Source organism: Trichosurus vulpecula, chromosome 3 (assembly GCF_011100635.1).
Source record: "Trichosurus vulpecula isolate mTriVul1 chromosome 3, mTriVul1.pri, whole genome shotgun sequence".
Taxonomy (NCBI): Eukaryota; Metazoa; Chordata; class Mammalia; order Diprotodontia; family Phalangeridae; genus Trichosurus; species Trichosurus vulpecula.
Window position 1 is genome coordinate 423,924,041 of NC_050575.1, and position 15,054 is coordinate 423,939,094.

The 15,054-nt window shown below is 37.7% G+C and overlaps 1 pseudogene; it reads right to left on the reverse strand.

Moving 5' to 3' along the window:
- Nucleotides 1-239: 239 nt before the first annotated feature.
- LOC118840836 lies at nt 240-837 on the reverse strand (annotated as a pseudogene).
- Between the last annotated feature and the right edge of the window lie 14,217 nt (nt 838-15,054).

The following is a 15,054-nucleotide window of genomic DNA, read 5'->3' on the forward strand; positions in this document are numbered from 1 at the left end:
TTTCTTTTAGAACTTGAGTAACATGAAAAATATGTTTTGCATGATTGCACATGCATAACCTATATCAACTTGCATACCATCTGATGGAGGTGTGTGGGATTAGATGGAGGGAGAGAATTTGGAGTTCTAAATATTAAAAATAAAATGTTTTGTTGTTCGTTTGTTTGTTTTTTGAAAGGACCTGGGCAGGGTCTACGACAGAAGCAGGGGGCATTTATTATTGACAGAAGCCGCTGGGATCAGCGGTTAGATTTGGCCACATGCTTCAGCTCATCCTTCTTAATAGGATGCCCTTGGCAGCACTGATAATCTCATCAACCAGAAACTTGGCTTTGGTCTTGATGTTGAGGAAGGCTGCCTCTCGTGCCCGTATGCGGAAGAGTCAGATGGCCAGGTTGACCCGCCGGAAAGGGGCACGTCCACGGCCTAGAGCCTCACAGTCCCTGCCCGTCTGATTATGGTGGAGTCCTCGCGGGGACCACCGTTGATGATGGCATCCTCAATAAGCTGCAACTGGCTCTCTTCCGCGAGTAGGTGGATGTTCTCGAAGGGGTGCTTGACGATGCCCACAGTCATGAGCATCTTGCGCCTGTTTCGGAGGTGCGTCATCATAGAGTTGGTGAGGGGCTCCACAATGGGACACTGCACCTTGCGAAAGCACTTGGATCCATAGCGCCTCGCGTTTTGGGGCAGGTACTTGGCATATTTCTCTTTCATGGCTATGTAATCCTGCGGGGAGATGTCATTGATCTGAACATCGTTCATACTACACTTGCCGAACAGCTCGAGGTCAGGGGTCTCGGCCACAGCCGGTGCCATTGTCTCCCACTCAGTCATGTCGCTCGGTCCTCGGTCTGCTCTCTGGGTGAGGGAGGGTGTCTGGACGCCGGGCGCGGGGCTCAGAGTCATGGCAGTGTTCCTGCCATGCGCCTCGCTCAGGTGCCTGAATAGGAAAGAGGCAACGCCCCTGAGGTGTCGGACTTCACATGAGCCCCTACTGCTTCCGAGTCTCCAGCTAATGAGCAATGACTGCGCACACGCGTGCTGAGCACTCCGGGAAGTCCCCAAAATTAAAAAGTTAAAAATTGCTTTTGCATATAGCTAGGAAAAATAAAATATTATTTTAAAGATAGAAAAGATAGATATTTGTTCTGTTACCAGGTTTGAATCACCATGCTGGAAGCGTGAATAGCTTAGTTTTGAATACAGTTGAATTTTAAAGTCTCCAGAGGGTAGTAATCTTTGGTGAATCTCTACCTGAATCCATGATTAGGCAGCTAGATGATTCAGTGCGTAGAATCTTGGAATCCCTTGAGACATTCTAACAAAAAATTTTAAGATTCCATCATTCTCTCATCCATCCAACACTACATACCTACCTGAGTTTAACCCATTTCTTATCAGGCCTTTCATAAAATCCAGGATATTTCTTCCCAGACGGTTCCTTATTTTGTTGATTATATCCTAACATAACATTTCTACCAATCTGTTGGTAAGAATATGTTCCCTTTCAAATGCTCCCCTTTCCTAAAGTGTGGAAGAATCTTTTCAGTTACTAAAAAATAATGACCCATGTCGATAAATGGGTAAAATTTTGCCCAGATATGTATGGAAACTGAATCAGAAAATGTGCTAAATGGTAGAATAGGGGATTTTGTGTTATATATCAACCATTTTACACCAGAAAAACCTGAAGCCCAAATGGAATAGATCAGTCACACAAACAGTAAGTAGATAAATAGGGTTACAAGTATGAGATATTTAATAAATACTCCTCAAAGATCTTGCTATAAATGAATGAATAAAAGCACGTATTAAGCACTTGCGTTCTTCTGGGTGATGTGACATATAAACATGCACATTTATTTATACATATGCTTATACACACACAAATATGATTATAAGCATGCTGCCTTTTATCAGACCCAGGACCCTTGAGACAATAAAGCTCCACAAGCAATAGGAAAGAAGAACCATAAACTCTCTCGATATACCTTGATAGCAGATCTTTTTTTTCTTTGTGAATAGTATTTTGTTTTTTCCAATTACATGTAAAGATAGTTTTCAAAATTCATTTTATAAGGTTTTGAGTTGCTAAATCTTCTTCTCCCTTCCTCCCTCCCTCCCATTCCCTTTCTTCAAGACAGTAAGAAATCTGATATAGGTTATACATGTTCAGTTATGCAAACATATTTACACACTAGTCATGTTGGGAAAAAAGAAACAGAAGAAAAGGGAAAAGTCATGAAAAAAGTGAAAATAGTATAGTGTTCTCCTGGCTCTGCTCTCTTCACTCAACATTGGTCAATGTAAGTCCAGATTTTTCTGAAATCCATCTGCTCCTCATTTCTTACAGCACAATAGCATTCCAATAATACAAATACCACAACTTATTCAGCCATTCCCCAATTGATGGGCATCCCCTCAATTTCCAGTTCTTTGCAACTACAAAAAGAGCTGCTATAAATATTTTTTGTACGTGTAGGTTCTTTTCCCACTTTTTTATGATCTCTTTGGGATACATACCTAGTAGTGGTATTGTTGGAACAAAAGGTCTGCACAGTTTGATTGCCCTTTAGGTATAGTTCCAAATGAGAACAGATCTGTCTACACTGAAGCAGCATGAGAGGGACTTTTTAATCTCTGAGTCTTAAATAAAATACCAAGCTTTTCCTATTGAATGTTGATTGAACTCCTTCATGTGATTGCTTCTGAGGAGGACGAACAATTAAAGTTTATAAACTTGGTCAGAAGAAGCTGTTGTTCTTTTATCCCTCGATTTATTATGATGGAAACTGCACAAGGAAGGAGGAAAGACTCCAGGAAAAATTTATATAAGGAGATAAAGAGACTTTCAAACTCAGCTATGGGTTATGATTTTTTGCTTGCAATACACTTTGGCAGCATAGTAACAATCTATCTATCTATGTATCTATCTATCTACATATCTATGTGTCTATCTGTCTGTCTGTCTATCTATCCATCAATCTGCCATCCATTATAATTACCATTTATTGAAAGTGTTGAAAGTAGATTTATATATGTTAACTCAGTTAATGCTCACAATAGCCCCATGAGTTAAAGTTATTATCATACTTTTACATTCAAATGGTGAGGAAACTAAGGGAAAAGAAGTTAAATGACTTGCCCAGCCTCACCCAGTCAGTAAGTGTTTGAGAGAATTTCAAACTCGGGTATTCCTGACTTCAAATCAAAGGCTCTTTTATGCCACCTAGCTGTCTCATGAGTGCACATGAATGCTTGAACACACACATACAGATGTGCACATATGTATCTGTATGTATGTAAGGGTATATATGTAAGTACATATAAATGTGTTTATAAGTTTCACATAGAGAGAGAAAGATAGACAGAGAGACAGTTGGATAGATAGATAGATAGATAGATAGATAGATAGATAGATAGATAGATAGATAGATAGCAGCTAGATGGCTCAGTGGATAGAGAGCTAGGCTTGGAGTCAGGACAATTCAAATTTGGCCTCAGACACTTACAAACTGTATAAGTCTGGGCAAATCACTTAACACTGTTTGTCTCAGTTTCCTGATCTGTGAAAAGAACTGGAGAAGGAAATTGCAGAACACTCTAGTATCTTTGTCAAGAAATCCCTAAATGAAGTCACAAAGACTTGGACACAAGTGAAATGACTGAAAAACAATAACATATATAAACACACACATATGTGTGTAATTTTAAAATTAAACAAACAAGAAAGCAGTTTTTACTGAATTGGCAAAACAAACATTTTTAATTAAGTTTAAACTTTAGGAAACATTGGAATCAAGGCAAGGATACGGTTTTGGATCACAGTATTTCAGACTATTTTTTTCATGCTGTTGATTTGGATTTAAAAAAGTGAAACAGAAAACAATTCAATATATTCTTTTTCTTCTTTTACCCCTAAAGACCTTGTGTAATCTGACTAATTTTTATTTCATTTTTTTCAGAAGCATTTGAATAATCTAGTATTGTTTTACTTTGGGTCTAAGAAGCTTTTTTGATCTCTGTTTAAGTTTTTACAGCCTTAAAACCTAAGATAAGAGAGTTGGAATGAATTAGGTTGGTAGAGGAAAGGGGAGGCAAGAAGCCAGAGCCACCTCATTCTAGATCACAAGAAAGGGATAAGTTAAATTTTCTTTTTTGTTTTGTTCTGTTTTCACCATTAACCCATGATTTTGGACTAGATTGTAAGTTTTTGGGGAAAATTCTTTTGAAAATATTTTTCTCTTGTCTCAAATTCTCATTTGTCATGTATTTGCAATTACATATTATAATTATTTGGAAGTGTGATAATATAGAATACAATATTGGGTTGTGTATTTCTTAAAACAGCATTCTATTCTCATTCAATATCATCTTCTCCTCATCCTCCTTACTCAACTTCCATTAAATAAATACTTATGTGTATAGATAGATGGATAGATAGATAGATAGATAAAGAATGATTAAATATTAGAGAAAATAAAATGGTCATCCTTGCAGTTTGGAAGAGAGCTATATTAAGGAGTCTCTCTAAAAGGAAGGGCCATCCATAAACCATGATGTGGCACACAAAAACTGAATTTAATGTCTCAGTTCTGTGCCTCTCAGCCCCTAGCCTGGTTATTCTCTCAGTTTGGAAGTCCGCTGCTGTCAGCCTGCATTAGTTCTGAGGATATGTGATGATAATGGAGAACTAAATCCAATGATTTTAAGTGGAAGAACAAATTGGGAATTAAATTGTCTCAAATTGATTTTTTATAGAAAAAATATAAAGGTTATTAGAGCATTCCATATGTGAGGACGAGTATTGGCTTCAGTCGGTTTATGGAAATGCTTGAGCCAAACAAAGAATTTATTCATTACCACTTTTTCCTCCACAGTCCAGAAGGGGAAAAATACCTACATAATATATCATTGTTTGGTCTGTTACCAGATTTGAATTAAGGTATTGGCTATGTGAACAGCTTAGTTTTAGTTATAGTAGAAAACAAAACAAAATACACAAGATGAAAGTGGGGAAATCAGTGGGGATCTCTACTGCTCTCCCTGGCAAGGCATCTAGGTAGGCCATACAGTGGACAGTTAGACTTCATGTCTGAAAGAGCTGAGTGGGAATCCTGCGTAAGCCACATACTAGTTGTATGACCATAGGTGAATCACTTAATCTATCTTGACCTGTTCCCCTAATTGTGAAGTAAGGATTATAAAGGCATCTACCAATTGTATCTACAAGGTACCTATTGTATAAATTGAAGAAGGCAAAGTGTTCAGTATTTTCCAAAGCTTCATGGGCTACATAAATTCTATTATTAGTGTTGTTGTTGCTGTTTTTCTTGTTGTTGTTGTTGTTGTTATTCCAATAAAGGTCCATAAAGTCAAACCATTGTTTTCTTTTGTTTGTTTGTTTGCTTTTTTCCCTAGTAGCAATGTGTGGCTGTGAGAGTTGGATATGACATAAAGGAAGGTGAGTGCCGCAAAATCAACACTTTCAAATTGTGGTGCTGGAGAAGACTTTTGAGAATTCCTTGGCCACCAAAGAAATCAAATAAGTCAATGCTTAAAGAAATTAATTTAAGCTCTTCATGGAAGGTGAAATACTGAAGTTGAATCTTAAATACTTTGGCCATGTAATTGGAAGGCAAGGCTCATTGGAAAAGACCCTGCTCTTGGGAAAGACTGAAGGTGAAAGAAAAAGTGAATGTCAGATGATGAGATGGATAGATAGTGTCACAGAAACAAGAAACACAAACTTTGAGAGCTAGTGGAACATAGAGAGGCCTGGTGCACTTTGCTACATTGGGTGATGTAGCACCCAGACAGGACTCCATGAATGAACAAAAGCAACAAAAATTATTATGCCATGAGGAGAGTAGACCTAGACATTTTTTTCCTCTTAATTACAACTGCTGTCTCCAGACTTTCTGATTATTCATCCATATCAATAAAATAAACAAATAAATAAAGAGCATGTGTCCTCATGTGAATATATATACTGTTTATAAATTATACATGTATATTACTTAATTAAAATTTTATAAAACTTAAAAGTTCAACAATTTGGAAATTGAAGTAGATCATTTAAAAATGGACAGTCTAGGAGAGTGAGAAGCAATGAAAAAATATACTTATTTTTTATTGGAAGAGCTGGGCTCTGTGGGTGGGAAAGGTTGAATACAGACAATCAGAGTTTTAGTTGGTGTTGCTTAAACTTTTTTGTTGCATTGGAACAAGAGAAAACACTCTAAGACATAGGGTGGATATATCAAGAAATGACTTCTATGTAAAAAGAAAGGGAAAAAAATTTTGAACAGTAGAATTTTATGAATTAACTATAAATTATTTAGAAATACAGCAATGATATTTTCTGCTTAAAATATATATTTTAACTTGAAAAATAAATAAGACATGTTCAAAGGAGTATAGACTGACAGCATGAAAAATGGGAAAGCCCCAGGGCTTTGGGAGGCAGTGGAACTTAGTGAGTTGATAGGATTCTAGACTTGGAGTCTGGAAGATCTGGGTCTGAATCCTTCCTTTGACACTTGCTAGCTTTGTGATCACGGGAAAGTCACTTATCTTCCCTAAGTTTTATTTTTCTCAGGTATAATATGAGGATAATAATCACTCTTCTCTCACCAGATATTTCTGAGGATTCAATAAGATTGTATAAGTGATATGTAAATCTTAAAGTGATATATCAGCTGCCTTTATTTCATTTGCTGTCCATTAGAATATTAGTTTCTTGACAGCAGGGATTGTTTTTGTTTTAAACCTTTGAATGTTTAGCACAACATCAATTACATAGAAGGCAATTTGTGAATAATAGTTTACAAGCTGATTTCACATTTGCAAAAGCTCTCCATTGATGAAGCATTAATAAAATGAGGACAATCACAAGTGTATTTACCTTTTTTTTTTTCCTTTCCACATTTTTGGTGGGTGGGGAAAAAAGGGAAAGACCTGCAACAATATTTGTGCAGAACTCCTAGTGTGGAAAAATCATTCATATCATTCATTATAATACATTAGCAGCAATTCATTTGCAAGTTCCATTCTTCGAGATTTGCATTTAGGGGCATTAGGAGTGTAAGTGACTTGCCCAGGAAGCAAATGGGCTGAGCTGGAATTTGTACCTCAGTCCTACGAACTCTAAGCCCAGACCTCTAATCTTTGTGCTTCACTACTTCCTGGTCTTTCTTATATTAGCAATACTAGTACTATTGTTGTTTAGTAGATTTTCAGGCATGTTTGATTCTTTGTTACCCCTTTTGGGATTTCCAGATCATTTCACTGATGAGGAAACTGAGGCAGACAGTGTTAAGTGACTTGCTCATTGTTACATAGCTAGTAAGTGTCTGATGCCAGATTTGAACTCAAGAAGAGGAGTCTTCCTGACTCCAGGCTCAGCACTTTATGTGCTGTGCCACCTAACTGTCAATGCTAGCCCAAGCATTTATAAAAGGCTTCCGTTATCTCTGGCTATGTTGATGATCTTTGTGATTCTTCTACTAGCACATACCATCAATACTTCTCAGACTTAGGAGCTGATACTAAAAAGATGTTCTGAGAAATGTTTTATTACAAGCCCAGTGGCAACCTGGTAATAAGCCTCTATCAACTAGGTTGAAACTTGGGGAAGTGACACACTGTCTCTAGGACCAGTTTTAAGCCTGCCCAAGTTGATAGGACCAGCTAGACCTTGTGTCCTATTGTCAGAGACTTCCAAAGCTGAATATCTCCATAACCTAAGGGGACATCAGTGGACTCACAAGGTAAGATGAGTAATTAAGATTCTTAAATTACTCAGTGGAAAATCATTTAATAAGTCCCTATTATGTGCCAAGCATTGTACTCAAAAATTGGGACTCCAAAATATAGACAACCATTGCTCTCACATTCTACAGAGGGAGACAATAAATATCAGAATTCATCTATGGGTGAGATGGAAAGGCCCAGAGGTCTTTAGAGTGCATCAGCTGGAGATGAAAATGACCTTGGGTCTGAAAGAGATGGCAGCTAAACAGATGCTGAATCTTGATTGGTGGAGAGGGTGTCATAAAAGGAAAACTGGAAAGTTCTGGTGGTTTTCCAACTGAATGGAAAGATTAAAAGGTCACTCCCTGATTATCTAAGCAATTTGAGAGGCTATCTGCCTAGCAAGAGAAAGCAGTGCTCAAAGGTCCTAGACCAACACCATTGTGAATGTCAGAATGTGTAGGGCAATTGGAGCAGATTGGGGATTCAAGGATCCTTCCTTCAGGGTTGTGTGGGAGAAAAGGAGAGAACAGCAACAAATCAGGAGAGTAAAAGGTGAAAGCAGTATTAACAGTGAGAATGAGGAAGAATATCCCACAGTGTCTACTCAACCAAACCCTCAACTGAACTGTTAAGAATTGTGGAGTGGGTGGGCTGTGAATTCAACCCATTGTCTTGGCAACGATATGATGAATGAATGAAGGAATAGGAAAACATATATTAATAACTTAAAATGTGAAAATCATAGTGCTTAGCACTACGTATGCAAATAGAAAAGTGAGACGGTTTATTCCCTCATGGAGCTTATATCCTAATTAGAGAAATATAAAATGCATAGGAGAGTTCATGGTCAGCATACATAAGGTTCAAAATTGGGGAAGTTGGAAAGGCCCAGAAATGCTTATGATACTTCACCTGGTCAGAACATTCAAGGGTCCAGAGGGTGTAGTATCAGGACAGATGGCAGGACCTGTGATACTATGGTCTTATTGGAAGAATTTTAGTTGATAAATAAACCACTGTTTATCCAGTCAGTGTAAGTGGCCACTTATCCGGGTTGAAGGAAAGAAGTATTGCAGTCAAACGGTATGATATTCAATAACGCCTTGTATTTATATAGCTGGGTAGTACAATGGATACAGTGCCTGACCTGGAATCAGGAAAACCCGAATTCAAATCTGGTGTCAGATACTTACTAGCTGTGTGACTCTGGGCAAGTCATTTTACCTTTCTGCCTCAGTTTCTTCATCTGTAAAATAAGCTGGAGAAAAAAGCGGCAAGACACTCCAGAATCTTTGCTGAGAAAACTCCAAGTGGGGTGGCAAAGAGTTAGATATGACTGAAGAAAAACAACAATTTATATAGCTGACAGCAATTTGCTCATATTTCCAGACATCTATTAAGTGTGTGCTATATGCTAGGCAACATGCTGAACATTCTACAAATATTTCTTTTAATACAAGGTACTATTATTAACCCAATCTTACATTTCAGGAAACTGAGGCAGACAGAAGTAAAGCGACTTGACCAGGGTCACACAGTTAGTAAGTGTTTGAGACCAGATTGGAACTCAGGTCTTTATGACACTTGGCCCAGTGCTATCCATTACCAATCTATTCTTAGGGCAAATGCTTTTGATTTTCCCATTTTTATAGAGTAAAAATGCTGAGCAATAGTGAGATTAAGTCACTTTCCAAGAGACATAGAGTTAAAAGCATTAAGGATATGAAACAAACTCAAACCTCTCCTGAATCTAAGTGCAGGGATCCTTCTACCATGACACACTGCTTCCTGAAACCAAAAAGAATTGTTATAAGCCAGAGCTGATGTATTTACAAATAGAGTGGCTTTCGAATTGGCATCATATTTTCTTCTTCTCAATGACATAAATTGTGATGACTTACAAACATACTATTTGCCACAGGTATTTGGCTCAAATACTATTTAGGATGGAAGAGATCTGTTAATTCCCCACCCTGTAGTTGAAGTGAATGTTGCTTTAGGAATGAGCCTCTTCTAGACTATCTATGTAGCTAAACGACTGTACTGGATGACCTCTGCTCTCTACTGACTGCAATTTCAGCAGTCTGTGATCTTTAGTGTTTCTCAGGGCTTTGTTATGAGATTTAGGCTATTTTACTCCTTGTTCTTGACAAGATAGAAAATGTCAAAAATGAAATGCATATTCTGATGATCTCTCAGTGTAGAGCAGCTCATTTAAATCATCCAAGAATTTGATGATCTGCCTATAAGGATCTAAAGGCTACCCACGTCAGGGCTTTTGAGTCTATCATATACTTTCATTCAATAGTGGCGTTCAAGGAATGGCAACCCTTACATAAAAGTTGAGGGTTCAGAAACACTCCACTAATTCGAGTCTGACATTTTACCCAGAGCTAGAGTAATGAGTAGGAAATATCTCAGTGAGCTGAAATTAGTAACAATGAATGAACTAGGATGGGGCTAGAGGGTACAAGCTTATTGTAGGCTGATCAGGCTCTGAGAGTACGTCCAAGGAGAATACGTGGATTGATATGATACCCTTATAGTTTCCCATCTTCAATACTGTTCAGCTGGTAGATGTGCCACAGAAAAGAATGGCCATGGGATGGTCTGGGTGCGGGAATGGGGGATATGATATATTATGCATACTCATGCAGGACCCGTGAAAATCTGCTGTGGAGAGGACACATGGTCTACTTATCCCTTATTCTAGTTTGTAGCCTAAGCACAAAGCTGAGAACCATAAAATGATGATCCAAGGAAAAAGCTAAGGTTCTTTTAGCCAGATATAAGAAATTTTGCTGCAACCCAGATAAAATCAATACTAGACAAAGGCCTTGCTAAGGCCAAAAGGCACTTAGACACTAGACTTTACTCATAGCCATGTATATGAGCCATGCGTGGGATACTTTCTTTTACACTTCAATTGGCAATATCTTGGAATATAACTATTGAATTATTGCCAGGGTTGAGATCACATTCCAGAGGTTCCCAAAGTGGGCAATACCATTCCCTTGGGATGCTGGAACAATCCGGGGTGGGGGGGAGGGCAGTAGTAGCCTTGGGTACAAATGAGGGGCATTGAACAAAAATAAGGGGGGAGTAGAAGTATAAGGAAAGAGGAGAAGAAAATTTTGAAAAACCATTTGTATGTGTTTCATCTGTTACATAATAGAGTTGAAGTATTAATGATTACATTATTTTTTTTCCAAATAAACATATAAAATGCAATTTATAAAACATCAGTGGTCAAGTTCACTAATAGGTCTTAACAAGCAAGTGTCGGCAGGTCAGCATCTTACACATTGTCAGGAAGTTCAGCATGTATCAGCAGAAATGTGTGCATGTAGTGACTTGCTTACAATAGGATACTATAAGGTTACATTTCACAATATTGCATCATCAAAATTTCAGTGCAGGGACAAACCCCCCAAACACTTACAACAACTCATTAAATTTAAGATGTGTCACTTTTAAAAAGTATATATTTTATTTTTTTGAAATGATGTAATTTTTAAACCACTAAAAGGTTAGCAAAAAAAAATAGATTTCCAAGGGTGAGCTGAGTGATTTTTTTTTCAAAGAGAATGTTAGGCCAAATAAATTTGGAAACCTCTGCTATAGTCACTGAAAATCAAAAATTTTGGCTCAAACTCACTCAAAACCATAACCTCCAACTTCCCTGTATTTATAGAAATTATACCACAGCAATCCATTCTTTTAGAAGTATTGAAATGTGGGATACCTAAGTACAGTAAATTGTACCAATGCTTAGCAAATCTATGTTTCCTTCTCCACTACTTAAAGTGATTTAGAGCAGACATTCAGATGTGAAGCTAACTTCCCATGCTGCCTTTTCCTATATGCCCTACTCCATCTAGTTTAATCCTGCTACTCCCCATTCCTTCATTACTTCCTTTTCCTATTTCATTATTCCCTTTAGAACTCCTGCATAATCATTACCCAGTTTTCCTTTTATTGTATAGAAAGTGCTACATTTCTACCTACTCTCACCAGCCCTGGTCACTTCTTTCCCATTCACCAATATGCTTCATATTCCCACTGCCAATTTACAACTCTCCCTCTGCTACAAACACTCAATAAACCTATTTCCTTTTAGATTCCCTCTATCTGGGGAAATTGTTTCATTTGCCATTCTTTAGGACTTATCTGAGTCAGGGATGCCCGGATTAGTGTTTGTGATTCACTCCCCACCTCAACTTTCCATTACATTTAAGTAAACCTAGGATATACTTTATCAATCCAAAGACAGGTCAGGACCCTAGAACCTAGACTACAAGGAAATCGACATTTTTCTTATTACTTTGTGTGTCAATTCTCTCTCTCCCTGCCCCACCTCATATATTTCCTTCTTGCTGAGGTTACAGTAATCATATCAATGATGTCATTACTGCTAGAAATGTCACTAACTACTGCCCCATTTATTAAAGAGCAATAATTCCTTAAGTTTTCACCATAGGTTAGTCATTGAGATAATAATCACTGGATATACAGAATCTATATCAAATATTCTCTACCTTCAGGTAATTTCCATTTTAACAGGGAAGATATTATATACACATATGAGTATGTAAAAAGTACATACAGGGCAGACACTAGAAAAGTCAGGATTGGAAGAAGCTGACAGCTGGTAGAGTCCAGGCATGAATAATGTCACATAATAGATGATGCTTGAACTGACTTTTGAAGAAATTCAGCCATCATAACAGGTAAAATTCTGAAAGGAAAGTGTTCATGATATGTTAAACCAATATGAGAATGGTATGAAGACAGGAGACTGAAAATTATATTATGAAGAGGAGCAGTGAGCTTGTATGACTGTATGCTCAAATGAATTGAAATTAGTAATACATAAGGATACCAGAAAGGTAGGAAAGAGACTAGTTGGCAGAAGCTTTTTAAATACCAAACAAAGGCATCTATATTTGATGCTAAATATAATAGGTGGCCAGTGTATTGTGTAGGGGGATCATAGAGTCAGACCTACTCTTTGGAAAAATCACTTTGGCACCTTGATGGAGGGGAGATTAGAATGGGGAGAGAACTGAAGATAAATTATAGTTAAATATAATGGCCCAGGTAAGAAGCAATGAGGTTTTGAACTAGTGTGATGGCTGGTGAGTTCAGAGGAGGAGATTATGCAAAAGGCTGTCATAGAGATGGAAATTACAAAGTTTGGTCAATGATTGGTTGCATGGGGTATTTGAGAATAAGGAGTGAAGAAGGGATTTCAAATTTTTAAAACCTTGTTGAGAGGAAGTATGGTACTGCCACCAACTGGAAGAGAACTATTCAGAAGATGAATGGTTCTTGGGGATTAATAAAAGACATTTTGGATTGGGCATATTGTATTTGAGATGCCTCAAAGATAGTCAATCTGATATGTTAAATAGTTGGTTGGGCATGTGGAACTGAGGGTAAAGGGAGAAACTGAGATCAGCTATAGTGATCTACCAAAAGATAATAAATGAATTCATGGATGCTTGTCACAAGACCACAAAATGAGAGGATGAGAGAGAAAATGATCAGGACAAAAGCTTTGGATATGCCTATATTTATTGGATGTGATATTGATTATGCTCCAGCATAAGTAAGAGGAAAACCAAGAGCAAGCTGAGTCACAAAGAGGAAAAGTAACAGTAATAGGAGGAAGAAGAGAAGTAGGAGTAGCAGCAGCAACAGAGCTATCACTTCTACTACTACCACTACTACTACTACTACTACTACTACTACTACTACTACTACTACTACTACTACTACTGTTACTACTACTACTACTACTACTACTACTACAACTACTGTCAACAATAAAAATAAAGGGAATATTTATAGCGCTTTAAAGTTTACAAAGCACTTTATAGATATTCTTATTTTATCCTCACAACAACTCTGGGAAGTAGGTAAATTAGTGTCCCCATTTTACAAATAAGGAAACTGAAGAAGGCAGAGGTTATACAACTTGCCCAGGGTCAATAGCTACTAAGCATGTGAGTTGAGAAATGTGTCCAGCAGGTGATGATGGCCAATGGTGTCAAATACTGAATGAAGATTAAGGAGAATCAAAACTTCTTCCGCATTCCTAATTATTAATACAAGTTACATGTCCCAAGTAGAATTTTTTTTCTTTTCCTCATGTTCCATCAGTGCCTAGCATTAAATCTGGCACATAGAAGGAACTGATAAAAATCCCATGTCTGATAATGAATTTATTGACTGTTTTGTTCATACCTATTTATTGAATTCTATCCTTCCCAGTCTAAATATTCTTATTTGGAGAGAAAATTGAAACATACCGTGTAATGTATAATATTGCCTTTTATCTCTCATCCCGTCTGAGGAGGGACACAATCTCTTTTGTTTTGTTTTGTTTTGTTTTGTTTTGTTTTGTTTTTTTGTTTTTTATTTTAAGGTAGAAAGTAGAAATTTTATTGTTTTCTCATGAGAAAGGACACCACCCAAACAGGGCATTCTAATTATGTTTTGCATTTATTTGGTCTGAATAAATGGGCATTTACCCTGAACAGAGTGCAGGAAAGTACGATGGACACCAGTCTTTTTATTGACTTCTCCCACCAGGCTCTTCATTGGCCAGATACAAGCTCCTGACTGCCTATGTCATGCCATCCTCAAATGTATCCTTTAATCATGTGCACAAGCCTCTGAGCTTTCACCCCACCCACCTGAGTCCTGGTTTCCGGTAGACCAGAGCTCTGACTAGAAGTAGTTCCAATGAGTCACCTGACTTACATTCTGCTAAAGCTGTGGGGGGGGGAGGGGTAGAAGGTCACCTTCAACTCTGTGGAAACAAAACCCTTCCCCCCCATCTCTTACAATCCCTCCTCTTCTTTTATCCAAATTTTTGTTTCTACATCTTTAATACTCCCTTACTCTCTTTCCCATCTGAACTTTTCCCCTTAACCATCACCCCTTTAAGTAAATATGGGAAGGGGTAAAGGTTGATCGACTCATTGACAAATCAAAGGGGGCAGCCCCCTTTATAAATACAGATACAGAGACCCAAGAGAAAACAATCACGTAATTATCCCTTTAAGATTCAAACAGGCTCTTCCCATACAGCTGTCTGGCAGGGAACATCAATGAAGTCCTCTGATCCTGGGTATTTGTTCTAACCATCTCCAGCACAGCATCTCAGCATCTTCTTCTTCTTGTAGGAACCGGCTTTCTTTCCATTCTCCTACAAAAGTTACCTTAGAGTTCATATCCCAACATCCTTCATATTTCCTCTCTCTTGTGTGCTTTCTGGGAGCCAAG